The sequence below is a fragment of the Balaenoptera physalus genome (genome assembly GCF_965194825.1).
Source record: "Balaenoptera physalus genome assembly, chromosome: 17".
NCBI classification, from domain to species: Eukaryota; Metazoa; Chordata; class Mammalia; order Artiodactyla; family Balaenopteridae; genus Balaenoptera; species Balaenoptera physalus.
The window spans coordinates 40,130,300-40,145,789 of NC_138895.1; the positions used below are offsets into that span (position 1 = coordinate 40,130,300).

Genomic DNA, 15,490 nt, shown 5'->3' on the forward strand with positions numbered 1-15,490 from the left:
CTCTTTTTTTCTTGATGAGTCTGGCTAAAGGTTCATCAATTTTGCTTCTCTCTTCAAAGAACCTGCTCTAGGTTCACTGATCTTTTCTATTGTTTCTTTTAGTGTCTAGTTCTTTTTTTTTTTTTTTTCTGCTCTGACCTTTATGATTTATTTCCTTCTAACTTTAGGTTTCCTTGTTCTTCTTTCTCTAGTTGCTTTAGGTGTAAGATTAGGTTGTTTATTTGAGATTTTTCTTTTGTTGTATCACTATAATCATCCCTCTTAGAACTGCTTTTGCTGCATCCTGTAGATTTTGGATTGGTGTGTTTCCATATTTAGTTGTCTACAGCTATTTTTAAATTTTTAAACTTTCTTTTATGATTTGTCAGTGGTTCATTGGTTGCTTAGCAGCATACTGTTTAGCATCCATGTGTTTATGTTTTTTTGTAGTTTTTTCTTGTAGTTGATTTCTAGTCTCAGAGCATTATTGTCCAAAAAGGTTCTTGATGTGATTTCAGTTTTCTTAAATTTACTGAGACTTGCTTTGTGATCAAGCATGTGATCTATCCTGGAGAATGTTCCATGTGCACTTGAAAAGAATGTGTATTCTGCTGCTTTTGGATGAAATGTTAAAATATATATGATCACGATGTAATGTCCTTCTTTGTCTCTTGTTACAGTCTTTGTTTTAAATCTATTTTGTCGAAATAAGTATTGCTACCCTGGCTTTCTTTTCATTTCCATTCTCATGGAATGCCTTTTCCCATCCCCTCACTTTCAGTGTGTGTGTCTTTAGATCTGAAGTGAGTCTCTTGTAGGGAGCATATATATCAGTCTTGGGTTTGTATCCATTCAGGCTCTCTGTGTCTTTTGATTGGAGGACTTAGTCCATTTACATTTAAAGTAATTTTGGATAGGTATGTAATGATTGCCATTTTGTCAGTTGTTTTGGTTTATTTTCATAGTTCTTTATTGTTCTCTTCTTCTTTTGCTCTCTTTGTGATTGATGACTATATTTAATGTTATTTTTGGATTCCTTTTTCTTTTTTGTGTCTGTATTATAGACTTTTGATTTATGGTTACTGTGAGGTTTATGAGAAGCATTATATATATAATATATATATGATTATTTTAAGTTGCTGATCTCTTAATTTCAAATATATTTTAATAACCATTCATTTTTACTCCCCTCCCCCAGCCAGGTTTACTGTTTGACATCATATTTTACATCTTTCTGTCTTGTGTATCCCTTAACTACTTATTGTGGATATAGATGATTATACTAATTTTGTTCTTTAACCTTCCTACTAGCTTTATATCTGGTTGATTTACTAACTTTATTGTATATTTGCCTTTACCAATGAGATTTTCTTTTCCTATTTCCTATTTCTAGTTGTGGCTATTGTTTTTCACGTAAAGAAGTTCCTTTAACATTTCTTGTAAAACTGGTTTGGTGGTGCTGAACTGTTTTTGCATTTTTTTATCTGTAAAACTTTTCATGTCTCCTTCAAATCTGGTTGAAACCCTGGCCAGATAGAGTATTCTTGTTTTAGGTTTTTCCCTTTCATCACTTAAAATATATCATGTCACTCCCTCTGGCCTGCAGTGTTTCTGCTCAAAAGTGAGCTGATAGATTTGTGGGAGTTCCCTTGTATGCAACTTATTACTTTTTCCTTGCTGCTTTTAATAGTGTCTCTTTACCTTTAATTTTTGCCATTTTAATTACAATGTGTCTTGGTGTAGTCCTCATGGGTTGATCCTGTTTTGGACTCTGTGCTTCCTGGACCTGGATGTCTGTTACCTTTCCAAGTTAGGGAAGTTTTCAGCTATTATGTCTGCAAATATATTCTCTGCCCCTTTCTCTCTCTCTCTGTTCTCCTTCTGGGACACCTAAATGTGAATGTTAGTATATTTGATGTTGTCCTAGAGGTGTCTTACACTGTCCTCATTCTTTTTATCCTTTTTTTTTTTCTTATGTTCGCCTTTAGCAATTTCCATTACTCTGTGTTTCAACTCACTGATCCATTCCTCTGCATCATCTAAACTACTGTTGATTCCTTCTAGTGTATGTTTATTTCAGTTATTGTATTCTTCATCTCTGAGTGTTCCTTATATATTCCAACTCTTTGTTTAAAACCTGTAACTTCACATTCTGTGCATCCTTTCTTCTCCCCAGTTTTTTGATCATTTTTACCATCATTATCCTGAACTCTTTCTCTGTAGACTGCAAATCTCCATTCACTTAGTTCATCTTCTTGGGTTTTAATTTTCTCTTTCATTTGGAATATGTTCCTCTGTCACCTCATTTTGCCTAAGTTGCTGTTTTTATTTCTGTGTATCTGGTAGGTTGCTTATGTTTCTTGACCTTCAAGAATTTGCCTTTTGTAAGAGATATTCTATGTGTCCTGGTAGTACAGTCCCCTCTGATCACCAGAGCTATATGCTTTAGGGGTGTCCCCTATGTGGGCTGCATGGGTACTTCTGTTGTGGTGGGCTGACTACTGTAAGCAGTCTGGTAGGTGTGGCTGGCCCCTTGTCTGGTTGGTTCAGGTCATGTGTTGTGCAGAGGTTGCAGGACAATGGTGGGCATTGGTGGGTCACAAGGTGGCTCTTTTTTTATTATCACTTTTATTTTATTTTTAATTTGGTTTTATTTTAATATAAATTTTTAAAGGTTACTTTCCATTTACAGTTATTACAAAATATTGGCTATATTCCCTGTGTTGTACAATACATCCTTGGGCTTATCATATACCCAGTAATGTGTACCTCCCACTCCCTCATTCCTATATTGCCCCTAACCACCTCACATTGGTAACCACTATTTAGTTCTCTATATCTGTAAGTCTGCTTATTTTTTGTTATATTCACTAGTTTGTTGTATTTTTAAAATTCCATATATAAGTGATATCATACATTATTTGTCTCTCTCTTCTGAGGTATTTCACTCAGCATAATGTCCACCAAATCCATCCATGTTACTGCAAACAGCAAAATTCCATTCTTTTTTATGGCTGAGTAGTATTCCACTGTGTGTATATATGTGTGTGTGTGTGTGTGTGTGTGTGTATGCCCCATCTTATTTACCCATTCATCTCTTAATGGACACTTAGGTTGCTTCCGTATCTTAGGAATTGTAAATAATGCTGCTATGAACATTGGGCTGCATGTATCTTCCTGAATTAGTGTTTTTGTTTTTTTCAGATACATAAATAGGAGTGGAATTGCTGAATCATATGGTTATTCTCTTTTTTTTTTAAAATCTTTATTGGAGTATAATTGCTTTACAATGGTGTGTTAGTTTCTGTTTTATAACAAAGTGAATCAGCTATACATATATGTATATACCCATATACCCTCCCCCTGTGACTCTTTCCCATCATCCCAATCCCACCCCCCCCCAGGTGGTCAAAAAGCACCGAGCTGATCTCCCTGTGTTATGTGGCTGCTTTCCCACTAGCTATCTATATTATATTTGGTAGTATATATATGTCCATGCTGGTCTCTCACTTCATCCCAGCTTACCCTTCCCCATCCCTGTGCCCTCAAGTCCATTATCTACGTCTGCATCTTTATTCCTGTCCTGCCCCTAGGTTTTTCAGAAACTTTTTTTTTTGGATTCCATATATATGTGTTAGCATACAATATATGTTCTTCTCTTTCTGACTTACTTCACTCTGTATGACAGACTCTAGTTCCATCCACCTCAGTACAAATAACTCAATTTCATTTCTTCTTATGGCTGAGTAATATTCCATTGTATATATGTGCCACATCTTCTTTATCCATTCATCTGTCAATGGACACTTAGGATGCTTCCATGTGCTGGCTATTGTAAACAGAGCTGCAATGAACATTGTGGTACATGACTCTTTTTAAATTATGATTTTCTTTGGGTATATGCCCAGTAGTGGGATTGCTGCGTCATATGGTAGTTCTATTTTTAGTTTTTGAAGGAACCTCCATACTGTTCACCATAGTGGCTGTATCAATTTACATTCCCACTAACAACACAAGAGGGTTCCCTTTTCTCCACACCCTCTCCAGCAATGATTGTTTGTAGATTTTTTGATGATAGCCATTCTGACTGGTGTGAGGTGATACCTCATTGTAGTTTTGATTTGCATTTCTCTAATGATTAGTTGAGCATCCTTTCATGTGTTTCTTGGCAATCTGTATGTCTTCTTTGGAGAAATGTCTATTTAGGTCTTCTGCCCATTTATAGATTACATTCTTATTGTTGTTGCTGTTTTGAGCTACATAAGCTGCTTGTAAATTTTGGGGTTTAATCCTCTGTCAGTTGTTTCATTGGCAAATATTTTCTCCCATTCTGAGGGTTGCTTATTATGGCTCTGGTCTTGTTTATGGCTTCCTTTGCTGTGCAAAAGCTTTTAAGTTTCATTAGGTCCCATTTGTTTATTTTTGTTTCTATTTCCATTTCTCTAGGAGGTGGGTCAAAAAGGATATTGTTGTGATTTATGTCATAGAGTGTTCTGCCTATGTTTTCCTCTAAGAGTTTTATAGTGTCTGGCCTCACATTTAGGTCTTTCATCCATTTTGAGTTTATTTTTGTGTATGGTGTTACGGAGTGTTCTAATTTCATTCTTTTACATGTAGCTGTCCAGTTGTCCCAACACCACTTATTGAAGAGGCTCTCTTTTCTCCATTGTATATTCTTGCCTCCTTTATCAAACATAAGTTGACCATATGTGCATGGGTTTATCTCTGGGCTCTCTATCCTGTTCCATTTATCTATACTTCTGTTTTTGTGCCAGTACCATACCGTCTTGATTACTGTAGCTTTGTAGTATAGGCTGAAGTCAGGGAGCCTGATTCCTCCAGCTCCGTTTTTCTTTCTCAGGATTGCTTTGGCTATTCGGGGTCTTTTGTGTTTCCATTCAAATTGTGAAATTTTGTGTTCTAGTTCTGTGAAAATTGCCATTGGTAGTTTGATAGGTATTGCACTGAATCTGTAGATTGCTTTGGGTATTAAAATCATTTTCACAATGTTGATTCTTCCAATCCAAGAACATGGTATGTCTCTCCATCTGTGAAATTAACCATCCTTAATTTCTTTCATCAGTGTCTTATAGTTTTCTGCATACAGGTCTTTTGTATCCTTAGATAGCTTTATTCCTATGTATTTTATTCTTTTTGTTGCAATGGTAAATGGGAGTGTTTCCATAATTTCTCTTTCAGATTTTTCATCATTAGTGTATAGGAATGCAAGAGATTTCTGTGCATTAATTTTGTATCCTGCTACTTTACCAAATTCATTGATTAGCTCTAGTAGTTTTCTGGTAGCATCTTTAGGATTCTCTATTTATAGTATCATGTCATCTGCAAACAGTGACAGCTTTACTTCTTTTCCAATTTGTATTCCTTTTATTTCTTTCTCTTCTCTGATTGCTGTGGCTAAAACTACCCATACTATCTTGAATAATAGTGGTGAGAGTGGAGGTCATCTTCCTGATCTTAGAGGAAATGGTTTCAGTTTTTCACCATTGAGAATGATGTTGGCTGTGGGTTTGTCATATATGGCCTTTATTATGTTGAGGAAAGTTCCCTCTATGCCTAATTTCTGGAGAGTTTTTATAATAAATGGGTGTTGAATTTTGTCAAAAGCTTTTTCTGCATCTATTGAGATGCTCATATGGTTTTTCTCCTTCAATTTGTTAATACGGTGTACCACATTGATTGATTTGCGTATATTGAAGAATCCTTGCATTCCTGGGATAAACCACACTTGATAATGTTGTATGATCCTTTTAATAGGCTATTGGAGTCTGTTTGCTAGTATTTTGTTGAGGATTATTCCATCTATGTTCATCAGTGATATTGGCCTGTAGTTTTCTTTCTTTGTGACATCTTTGTCTGGTTTTGTTATCAGGGTAATTGTGGCCTCATAGAATGAGTTTGGGAGTGTTTTTTCCTCTGCTATATTTTGGGAGAGTTTGAGAAGGATAGCTGTTAGCTCTTCTCTAAATGTTTGACAAAATTCTCCTGTGAAGCTATCTGGTCCTGGACTTTTGTTTGCTGGAAGATTTTTAAACATAGTCTCAACTTCAGTGCTTGTGATTGGTCTGTTTTATATTTTCTGTTTCTTCCTTCTTCAGGCTCGGATGTTTGTGCTTTACTAAGGATTTGTCCATTTCTTCCAGGTTGTCCATTTTATTGCCATATAGTTGCTTGTAGTAATCGCCCATGATCCTTTGTATCTCTGCAGTTTCTGTTGTTTCTTCTCCTTTTTCATTTCTAACTCTATTGATCTGAGTCTTCTCCCTTTTTTTCTTGATGAGTCTGGCTAATGGTTTATCAATTTTGTTTATCTTCTCAAAGAACCAGCTTTAAGTTTTATTAATCTTTGTTATTGTTTCCTTCATTTCTTTTTCATTTATTTCTCATCTGATCAATGTGATTTCTTTCCTTCTGCTAACTTTTGGGTTTTTTTTTTTTTTTTTTGGTTCTTCTTTCTCTAATTGTTTTAGGTGTAAGGTTAGGTTGTTTATTTGAGATGCCTCTTGTTTTTTGAGAAAGGATGTTATTGCTATGAACTTCCCACTTATAACTGCTTTTGCTTTATCCCATAGGTTTTGGGTCATTGTGTTTTCATTGTCATTTGTTTCTAAGTATTTTTTGATTTCCTCTTTGATTTCTTCAGTGATTGCTTGGTTATTTAGTAGTGTATTTTTTATCCTCTATGTATTTGTATTTTTTACAGGTTGTTTCCTGTAATTGATATCTAGTCTCATAGCGTTGTGGTTGGAAAAGATACTTGATACAATTTTAATTTTCTTAAATTTACCAAGGTTTGTTTTGTGACCCGTGATATGATCTGTCCTGGAGAATGTTCCATGAGCACTTGAGAAGAAAATGTATTCTGTTCTTTTTGGATGGAATGTCCCACAAATATCAATTAAGTCCATCTTGTTTAATGTATCATTTAAAGCTTGTGTTTCCTTATTTATTTTCAGTTTGGATGATCTGTCCATTGGTGAAAGTGGGGTGTTAAAGTCCCCTAATATGATTGTGTTACTATCGATTTCCCCTTTTATGGCTGTTAGCATTTGCCTTATGTATTGAGGTGCTCCTATGTTGGGTGCATAAATATGTACAATTGTTATATCTTCTTCTTGGATTGATCCCTTGATTATTATGTAGTGTCCTTCTTTGTCTCTTGTAATCGTCTTTATTTTAAAGTCTATTTTGACTTATATGAGAATTGCTATTCCAGATTTCTTTTCATTTCCATTTACATGGAATATCTTTTTCCATCCCCTCACTTTCTTTTTTTTTTTTTTTTTTTTTGAATACTCATAGTGGCTTTATTTTTAATACAGAAAAACTTAAAACAGCCCAATATCCACTACCTGGTATGTGGTTAAACAAACTGTGATACATCCATACAATGGAGAACTATTCACAAATAAAAAGAGACCAACTCCTCTGATACATGCAACAACATGGATAAATATCACACCCATTATGCTGGATGACTAAAGTCAGATTCAAAAGACTACACAGTGTATTTTCCATTTATATAATGCCATAAGCTGAATGTTTTTGTCCCCAAAATTCATGTTAAATCCAAACCCCCAATGTGATGGTATTTGGAGGTGGAGCCTTTGGGAGGTGATTAGGTCATGAGGGTGGAGCTCTCATGAATGGGATTAGTGCCCTTATAAGGGAAACCTCAGCTCCCTTGCCCTTTCTGACAGATGAGGACACAGCAAAATGCCGGCCATCTAGGAACCAGGAAGTAGGCTCTCACCAGACACTGAATCTGCTAGTGACTTGATCTTGGGCTTCTCAGTCTCCATCCCCTCACTTTCAATCTGTATGTTTCCCTAGGTCTGAAGTGGGTCTCTTGTAGACAGCATATATACAGGCTTTGTTTTTGTATCCATTCATCCAGTGTATGTCTTTTGGTTGGAGCATTTAATCCGTTTACATTTAACGTAGTTATCGATATGTATGTTCCTTTTACCATTTTCTTAATTGCTTTGGGTTTGTTATTGTAGGTCTTGTCCTTCTCTTGTGTTTCCTGCCTAGAGAAGTTCCTTTAGCATTTGTTGTGAAGCTGGTTTGGTGGTGCTGAATTCTCTTAGCTTTTGCTTTTTTGTAGAGATTTTAATTTCTCTGTTGAATCTGAATAAGGTCCTTGCAGGGTAGAGTAATCTTGGTTGTAGGTTTTTCCCTTTCATCACTTAAAATATGTCCTGCCACTCCCTTCTGGCTTGCAGAGTTTCTGCTGAAAGATCTGCTGCTAACCTTATGGAGATTCCCTTGTATGTTATTCGTTGTTTTACCCTTGCTGCTTTTAATATTTTTTCTTTGTATTTAATTTTTGATATTTTGATTAACATGTGTCTTGGCGTGTTTCTCCTTGGATTTTTCCTGTATGGGAGTCTCTCTGATTCCTGGACTTGACTATTTCCTTTCCCATATTAGGGAAATTTTCAACTATAATCTCTTCAAATATTTTCTCAGTCCGTTTCTTTTCCTCTTCTTCTTCTGGAACCCTATAATTTGAATGTTTGTGCCTTTAATGTTGTCCAAGAGTTCTCTGAGACTGTCCTCTATTCTTTTCATTCTTTTTTCTTTATTCTGCTCTGCAGTAGTTATTTCCACTCTTTTATCGTCCAGGGCATTTATCCGTTCTTCTGCCTCATTTATTCTGCTGTTGATTCCTTCTAGAGAATTTTTCGTTTCATTTATTGTTTTTTCATCCTTGTTTGGTTGCTCTTTAGTTCTTCTAGATCCTTGTTAAATGTTTCTCGTATTTTCTCCATTCTATTTCCAAGATTTTGGGTTATCTTTACTATCATTACTCTGAATTCTTTTTCAGGTAGACTGCCTATTTCCTCTTCATTTGTTTGGTATGGTGGGTTTTTAACCTTACTCTTTCATCTGCTGTGTGTTTCTCTGTCTTCTTATTTTGCTTAACTTACTCTGTTTGTTTTCTCCTTTTAGCAGGCTGCAGGTTCGTAGTTCCCATTCTTTTTGGTCTGCCCCCAGTGGCTAATATTGTTTCAGTGGGTTGTGTAGGCTTCCTGGTGGAGGGTACTGGTGCCTGTGTTCTGGTGGATGGGGCTGGATCTTGGCTTTCTGGTGGGCAAGACCACATCTGGTGGTGTGTTTTGGCATGTCTGTGACCTTATTATGATTTTAGGCAGCCTCTCTGCTAATGGGTAGTGTTGTGTTCCTGTCTTGCTAGTTGTTTGGCGTATATTGTCCAGCACTGTAGCTTGCTGGTCATTGAGTGGAGCTGGGTCTTAACGTTGAGTTGGAGATCTCTGGGGGAGCTTTCACCATTTGATATTACATTGAGCTGGGATGTCTCTGGTGGACCAATGTCCTGAATTCTGCTCTCCCACCTCAGAGGAACAAGCCTGACACCTGGCTGGAGCACCAAGACTGTGTCAGCCACACAGCTCAGAAAAGGGAGAAACAAAGAAAGAAATAATGAAAAAATAAAATAAAATAAAGTTATTAAAATAAAAAATAGTCTCAAAAAATAAAAAAAATTAAAAAGTAATTTTTAAAATGGACAGGCAGAACCCTAGGACAAATGGTAAAAGCAAGGCTATGCTGACAAAATCACACAAAGAAGCATACACATACCCACTCACAAAAAGAGAAAAAGGAAAAAATATATACATATGTATACACAGAAAATAAAGGAAGAGAGCAACCAATTCAGTAAACAAATCTCCCAATGATAATAAACTCTAAATACTAAACGAAAGTAAACATAAAACCAAAAACAGATTAGATGCGGAAAGCAAATCTCAAGTCTAGATTCGCTCCCAAAATCCACTGCCTCAATTTTGGGATGATTCATTTTCTATTCAGGTATTCCAGAGATGCAGGGTACATCAAGTTGATTGCGGGGTTTAATCCACTGCTTCTGAGGCTGCTGGGATTGATTTCCCTTTCTCTTCTTTGTTCTCACAGCTCCTGGGGTTCAACTTTGGATTTGGCCCTGCCTCCATGTGTAGTTGCCTGAGGGCATCTGTCAAAGTAGCAGCTGATTAGAGGCCTCTGGCTCAGTCAGGCCAGGTGGAGGGAGGGGTATAGAATGCAGAGTGAGCCTGCGGCGGCAGAGGCCAACGTGACGTTACAACAGCTTGAGGCATGCCGTGTGTTCTCCTGGGGAAGTTGTCCCTGGATCACGGGACCCTGGTAGTAGTGGGCTGCACAGGCTCCTGGGAGGGGAGGTGTGGATAGTGACCTGTCCTTGTACACAGGCTTCTTGGTGGCTGCAGCATCAGCCTTCCCATTTCATGCCTATCTCTGGTGTCTGCACTGATAGGCGGAGCTTGCGCCCACCTCTGGAGCTCTTTTAGGTGGTGTTCTGAATCCCCTCTCCTCACGCACCCTGAAACGATGGTCTCTTGCCTCTTAGGCAGGTCCCAACATTTTCCCAGACACCCTCCAGGCTAGCTGTGGTGCACTAGCCCCCTTCAGGCTGTGTTCATGCAGCCAACCCCTGTCCTCTCCCTGGGATCTGACCTCCGAAGCTCAAGCCTCAGCTCCCAGCCCCCACCCGTCCCTGCTGGTGAGCAGAGAAGCCTCTCAGGCTGGTGAGTGCTGGTTGGCACCGATTCTCTGTGTGGGAATCTCTCCACTTTGCCCTCTGCACCCCTATTACTGTGCTCTCCTCTGCGCCTCCAAAGCTTCCCCCCTGCCACTCCCCTCACTGCCGGTGAAGGGGCTTCCTAGTTTGTGGAAACTTTTCCTCCTTCACAGCTCCCTCTCAGAGGTGCAGGTCATGTCCCTATTCTTTTGTCTCTGTTTTTTCTTTTGCCCTACCCATGTACGAAGGGAGTTTCTTGACTTTTGGGAAGTCTGAGGTCTTCTGCCAGCATTCAGTAGGTGTTCTGTAGGAGTTGTTCCACATGTAGGTGTGTTTCTGATGTATTTGTGGGGAGGAAAGTGATCTCCACGTCTTAATCCCCTGCCATCTTGAAGGTGTCTCCAACATGGTTGTTATATTTTTTGCTTTCTGAGAAACTTCCATACTGTTTTCCACAGTGGCTGCAAGAATTTATATTCCCACCAACAGCGTTCCATTTTCTCCCCATCCTTGCCAGCATTTGTTATTTGTGGTCTTTTTGATGAAAGCCATTCTGACAGGAGTCAGGTAATATCTCATGGTTATTTTGATTTGCATTTACCTGATAATTAGCAATGTTGAGTGTCTTTTCATGTGCCTATTGGATGTCTACATTTCGTCTTTGGAAAAATGTCTATTCAGTTCTTCTCCCATTTTTTAATTGGGTTGTTTGTTTTTTTGATGTTGAGTTGTGTGAGCTGTTTATATATGTTGGATGTTAATCCTTTATTGGTCATATCATTTGCAAATGTTTTCTCACGTAGGGCTACTTCTGACTCACTGGTGAGTGGAACTGAGTTCTGGGGTTGATGTTTGTGGGGTTGAGGGTCCCATGTGTAGTGTTGGCCTGCTGGCTGGTAGGGTGGTTCCTGACACTGCTAGCTGCGGGGTCCATGGTGTCTCAGAGCTGTTGTTTGCCTGCTGTTGAGTGAGGCTGGATCCCTAGTTGACTGACTGAGTGGTCCAAGTTTTCCTAGAGCAGGTATTGGCCTGCTGGTAGGCAGGGTTGGGGTTCTTGGGTCCAGGAGCTATTGCCAGCTCACTGATTGGTGGACCAGGTCCTGGGGTCTTGGCTACAGGGCCCTGGGTGTCTAGGAGCTGGAATTGATCCTTTGGTGGGCAGGACCAGTTTTGTACAAGGCTGGCTGCAGGGTTCAGGGTTTCCCAAAGCTGGTGTTGGCTCACTGGTGTGTGGGGCTGAATCATGGGTAGCTGGCTGAGGTGCCTAAGGTATCCCAAAGTTGGTATTGGCCTGCTGATTGTCCCGGCTGTGGTCCAAATGGTCCTGGTGCTGGTACCTGCAGACTGGTTTGTGAGGCTGACCCTGGAGATAATGCCAGCCCACTGGTGGGTGAGGAGGGGTCTCAGTGGCTGGCTGTGTGGCTCCAGGTGCCCTGGGGATAGTGCCAGTGAACTAGTATGAGGGGCTAGGTCCTGGGCCCTCTGGTAGCCTGGACTGGGCTCCAGGGTGGCTGTGGACTCAGGGGATCTTAAGGCAGCTAACCTGCTCTGGGTGGGGCTGTGTCCCCACCTAGCTATCTTCTTGGCCTGAGGCATCCCAGTATTGGTGCCCACAGGCTGGTCAGTGGGGCCAGATCCCAGTGCTAATAGGCTAGATGGAGGATTCCAAAAGGGCACTTGCCAGCACCAGTGTCCTCATTGTAGAATGAGCTCCCCAAAATAACTTTGGCCAGTGTCTATATACCCAGGATGAGCTCCAGTTTCCTCTTGTCTCTCCAGAGGCTGTCCAAGAGCAGCAGGTGGGTTTGTCCCAGTCTTCTTTCAAATTACTGCTTCTGTCCTGGGTCCCAGGGCATGTGAGGTTTTTGTGTACCCCTTTTAAGAGTGGAGTTTCTATTTCAAACAGCCTTTTGACTCTCCCGAAAATAAGCCCCATTGGCGTTCAAAGCCGAGTGTTCTTGGGGGTTCATCTTTCTGGTACAAAGTTCCCAGTATGGGGGGCTCTTTGTGAGGCTGAATCCTTGTTCCTTGAGGGGAACTTCTGTAATTGTAATTATCTTCCCATTTGTGGGTCACTTACTCAGGGATTGAGTCTTGACTATATTGTGTCTCCACCCCTCATATCCATCTTCTTGTAGTTCCTTCTTTACATCTTTAGTTGTAGAATATCTTTTCTAGTCTTCAGTCTTTCTCATCAATAGTAGCTCTGCAAATAGTTGTAATTTTGGTGTGCACATGGAGGAGGTGAGCTCAAGGTCTTCTTAAGCCTCCACCTTTGGCCACTTCTCCTTAGAATAATTTAGATTATTACTCAGATTTGTTATTTTATGGTAGAATACTCAAAAAACAAGTTAAAAATTCCCTGTATTATTCATTTTTAATAAAGCTTTTAACAAAACAGCCATAGTTGATCATTGCGTGTAGTAATAATTTCCATCTTTGTAATAAAATTATTTTCTTTTGTATTTGAACTCTCCAAAGCAGAGAGCAAAGGGACTAGAATGAACCATAGTCTAGAATTGATTTAATATGCCAAAATTATACAAGGAAAAAGGGAATTCAGTGTGACCTGTCAAATAAAGTAGTTGCTAATTCACTTCAAATCATTTAAATTTTCTCTTATGGATGTCAGAAAGGAACAGAGAGAGGAAGATAAAAATGGAGATGTGGAAGGGAGAAACTAGATGGTTTAAAAGAAAGGTAAATAAGGTAAGAAAGGGATAGGAAAAGCAATGCCCCTTGATATTTATTTCAATAACTTAAATATGGCTTTGTGCACAAAGCAGCACATTTCCCCAAAGCATGTTATAAATTAATGGAGAATAGGAAGAAGATTTAAGCTTGAAGAATTCTGGCATAATGTCAAAGAGGCCGGGGGAACTGACAGTCTGGAGCAGATAGTGAATCCTGGAGAGAAGGGAAAAATGAATCATGTAAAGATCATTTGTCATAAATACAGAGAGCTGATAAATGTGTAATACATGATACAGAAACACCATAAAAATCACAATGTATGCTTTATTGGACAGCTCAGAGGAAAGAGCACTGGATTAGGAAACAGGAGATCTTGGGTTTTGTTACTTTGTCTATATCTTATTAGTGGAGTTCAAGTCTCTTTTTTCCATTGAAATCATTAAATTCTTATTTATTTTTTAATTGTGTTTATTTCTTTCCTTCCCCAGTACACAGGATCCAGTGTCTCCTTCATTAAATTTAGTTAAAATGAATGAATATACTTTCATTGTTGTTTATAGTTTTATTGCTGGGGAAGGAGTGTTCTGAGAGAAATGTATCCATTAAAGTCTCTCCTGGATTCCTCACTTGCATTGTGGAGAAATATCTGATTTCACCTTAAATGGATGTTTGTCAGGAAGAGTACAAGCTAAAATTTGGCAAATTCCTACTTTTTGCAAAGCACTGTTTTCAATGTCTTATGCTTTTACTTCCTTTTAAATTACCACCGCTTATCAAGGCCCTGAAAAGTTCAATGTGACCTTCAAAAGTTCAAGGGTCACATAACTTGTAAAGGATGGATCAGGGAATCAAACCAGAACTTCGTGGTTTCAAAATTTAAATTTTCTCATAATAACATGCTTTCCCACTCATCCCTCACTTAACCATTTTAAACACAAAATACTAAGGCTGTGAATGATTGACTAATTTGCCTAAGCCATGTTCTTTCATTCATAGAAAGACACTGATACTTCTTAGAGTATTTTTTAAAGTTTTTTGGGGAGGGGATACAAGATTAAAAACCATACTTGATTTTATTATTTATTTATTTATTTATATTTTAAGATTTAATTTTATTTATTTTTGGCTGCGTTGGGTCTTCATCACTGCGCATGGGCTTTCTCGAGTTGTGGCGAGCAGGGGTTACTCTTCTTTGCGGTGCTCATGCTTCTCCTTGCGGTGGCTTCTCTTGCTGCGGAGCACAGGCTCTAGGCACACAGGCTCAGTAGTTGTGGTGCACAGGCTTAGTTGCTCCGCAGCATGTGGGATTTCCTGGACCAGGGATTGAACCTCTGTGCCCTGCATTGGCAGGCAGATTCTTATCTACTGCACCACCAGGGGAGTCCCTGATTTTATTTTTTAAATTACATCTATAAAGAAAGCTATTAGGAAACTAGTATCATTCAACCCAACTGAAACAAAATCACATTTTTTTCTAATGATGTGTGTATTTAATATATTATTTCTTTGTCTGTTCAAATTTGCAATTATCCTAAAATATAGTACCATTTGAAGCTGACAAAAACATAGTTATACATGGATTATTATTGCACAAAAATGTTCCCAAGGAATTAATCTCCCCTGAAGCCAAACTCCCACAGCAAAATGCTTAAAGGAGGAATCTCAGAGAGCGCTATGAAGGCATGTGCTCCGTGAATACACCTGCTGAAGTTCATTTGGTGGTATCATCAAGTCAAAGATGCTAACTCAGATAGACCATTACAGTCTATATTGTACCTGTCCCAGCTTCTTTCACTTATCATCTCCATTGGAGCTTTCTCTGCTGTTTCTACTGCCTCACCCAGAAACAGGATCTTATGATATAGCTGAGCTGTAGCACAAAAACATGGAAACAGCTCTCTGGGAATAATGGCTAGAAGGATGGCACTTATAATTAAATGGGAACCACCTGTGTTGTTTCCAAGAGGGTAAGGCACTTAGGTCTTTGTTGTGAGGTGTATACCAAAGTATCTGTGTGTGTATGTTTATTATTTAAAGTAATAGTAGCAGCTGATATCTATTGAGTGCTTACTCTTTGCCTGACCCTGTCAAATGTTTCAGGATTTATCTCCTTTAAATCTCAGAACAACCTGTAAGGCTAAATTTATCATTATCTTCACTTTACAATTGAGTAAACTGAGCCTCAGAGCAGTTAAGTAACTTGGCTAAGATCACGCAGCTACAATGTGTAAGAGTTTG

General features: G+C 38.8%; 2 long non-coding RNA genes across 2 annotated transcripts in view; one reads left to right on the forward strand and one right to left on the reverse strand.

The window, feature by feature from the left end:
- Nucleotides 1-15,490, forward strand: part of LOC309647170 — a 473,470-nt gene that overhangs the window by 211,032 nt on the left and 246,948 nt on the right. The gene's annotated exons all lie outside the window — the stretch shown is intronic.
- On the reverse strand, nt 923-10,392 carry LOC309647163. The gene is made up of 2 exons (XR_014255843.1): nt 9,136-10,392; nt 923-6,452 (listed from the first exon to the last, which is right to left on the reverse strand). It is a non-coding gene; the product is annotated as an uncharacterized lncRNA (long non-coding RNA).